Genomic DNA, 2,500 nt, shown 5'->3' with positions numbered 1-2,500 from the left:
GTTAGGGTTAGGGTTAGGGTTAGGGTTAGGGTTAGGGTTAGGGTTAGGGTTAGGGTTAGGGTTAGGCTTAGGGTTAGTGTTAGGGTTAGGGTTAGGGTTAGGGTTAGGGTTAGGGTTAGGGTTAGGGTTAGGGTTAGGGTTAGGGTTAGGGTTAGGGTTAGGGTTAGGGTTAGGGTTAGGGTTAGGGTTAGGGTTAGGGTTAGGGTTAGGGTTAGGGTTAGGGTTAGGGTTAGGGTTAGGGTTAGAGTTAGGGTTAGGGTTAGGGTTAGGGTTAGGGTTAGGGTTAGGGTTAGGGTTAGGGTTAGGGTTAGGGTTAGGGTTAGGGTTAGGGTTAGGGTTAGGGTTAGGGTTAGGGTTAGGGTTAGGGTTAGGGTTAGGGTTAGGGTTAGGGTTAGGGTTAGGGTTAGGGTTAGGGTTAGGGTTAGGGTTAGGGTTAGGGTTAGGGTTAGGGTTAGGGTTAGGGTTAGGGTTAGGGTTAGGGTTAGGGTTAGGGTTAGGGTTAGGGTTAGGGTTAGGGTTAGGGTTAGGGTTAGGGTTAGGGTTAGGGTTAGGGTTAGGGTTAGGGTTAGGGTTAGGGTTAGTGTTAGTGTTAGGGTTAGGGTTAGGGTTAGGGTTAGGGTTAGGGTTAGGGTTAGGGTTAGGGTTAGGGTTAGGGTTAGGGTTAGGGTTAGGGTTAGGGTTAGGGTTAGGGTTAGGGTTAGGGTTAGGGTTAGGGTTAGGGTTAGGGTTAGGGTTAGGGTTAGGGTTAGGGTTAGGGTTAGGGTTAGGGTTAGGGTTAGGGTTAGGGTTAGGGTTAGGGTTAGGGTTAGGGTTAGGGTTAGGGTTAGGGTTAGGGTTAGGGTTAGGGTTAGGGTTAGGGTTAGGGTTAGGGTTAGGGTTAGGGTTAGGGTTAGGGTTAGGGTTAGGGTTAGGGTTAGGGTTAGGGTTAGGGTTAGGGTTAGGGTTAGGGTTAGGGTTAGGGTTAGGGTTAGGGTTAGGGTTAGGGTTAGGGTTAGGGTTAGGGTTAGGGTTAGGGTTAGGGTTAGGGTTAGGGTTAGGGTTAGGGTTAGGGTTAGGGTTAGGGTTAGGGTTAGGGTTAGGGTTAGGGTTAGGGTTAGGGTTAGGGTTAGGGTTAGGGTTAGGGTTAGGGTTAGGGTTAGGGTTAGGGTTAGGGTTAGGGTTAGGGTTAGGGTTAGGGTTAGGGTTAGGGTTAGGGTTAGGGTTAGGGTTAGGGTTAGGGTTAGGGTTAGGGTTAGGGTTAAGGTTAGGGTTAGGGTTAGGGTTAGGGTTAGGGTTAGGGTTAGGGTTAGGGTTAGGGTTAGGGTTAGGGTTAGGGTTAGGGTTAGGGTTAGGGTTAGGGTTAGGGTTAGGGTTAGGGTTAGGGTTAGGGTTAGGGTTAGGGTTAGGGTTAGGGTTAGGGTTAGGGTTAGGGTTAGGGTTAGGGTTAGGGTTAGGGTTAGGGTTAGGGTTAGGGTTAGGGTTAGGGTTAGGGTTAGGGTTAGGGTTAGGGTTAGGGTTAGGGTTAGGGTTAGGGTTAGGGTTAGGGTTAGGGTTAGGGTTAGGGTTAGGGTTAGGGTTAGGGTTAGGGTTAGGGTTAGGGTTAGGGTTAGGGTTAGGGTTAGGGTTAGGGTTAGGGTTAGGGTTAGGGTTAGGGTTAGGGTTAGGGTTAGGGTTAGGGTTAGGGTTAGGGTTAGGGTTAGGGTTAGGGTTAGGGTTAGGGTTAGGGTTAGGGTTAGGGTTAGGGTTAGGGTTAGGGTTAGGGTTAGGGTTAGGGTTAGGGTTAGGGTTAGGGTTAGGGTTAGGCTTAGGGTAAGGGTCAGGGTTAGGGTTAGGGTTAGGGTTAGGGTTAGGGTTAGGGTTAGGGTTAGGGTTAGGGTTAGGGTTAGGGTTAGGGTTAGGGTTAGGGTTAGGGTTAGGGTTAGGGTTAGGGTTAGGGTTAGGGTTAGGGTTAGGGTTAGGGTTAGGGTTAGGGTTAGGGTTAGGGTTAGGGTTAGGGTTAGGGTTAGGGTTAGGGTTAGGGTTAGGGTTAGGGTTAGGGTTAGGGTTAGGGTTAGGGTTAGGGTTAGGGTTAGGGTTAGGGTTAGGGTTAGGGTTAGGGTTAGGGTTAGGGTTAGGGTTAGGGTTAGGGTTAGGGTTAGGGTTAGGGTTAGGGTTAGGGTTAGGGTTAGGGTTAGGGTTAGGGTTAGGGTTAGGGTTAGGGTTAGGGTTAGGGTTAGGGTTAGGGTTAGGGTTAGGGTTAGGGTTAGGGTTAGGGTTAGGGTTAGGGTTAGGGTTAGGGTTAGGATTAGTGTTAGTGTTAGGGTTAGGGTTAGGGTTAGGGTTAGGGTTAGGGTTAGGGTTAGGGTTAGGGTTAGGGTTAGGGTTAGGGTTAGGGTTAGGGTTAGGGTTAGGGTTAGGGTTAGGGTTAGGGTTAGGGTTAGGGTTAGGGTTAGGGTTAGGGTTAGGGTTAGGGTTAGGGTTAGGGTTAGGGTTAGGGTTAGGGTTAGGGTTAGGGTTAGGGTAAGGGTTAGGGTTAGGGTTA

The sequence above is a fragment of the Perna viridis genome, chromosome 8 (genome assembly GCF_037379345.1).
Source record: "Perna viridis isolate PV_CMFRI_1.1 ecotype Kerala chromosome 8, ASM3737934v1, whole genome shotgun sequence".
NCBI classification, from domain to species: domain Eukaryota; kingdom Metazoa; phylum Mollusca; class Bivalvia; order Mytilida; family Mytilidae; genus Perna; species Perna viridis.
Note: the sequence above shows the minus strand (reverse complement) of the source record.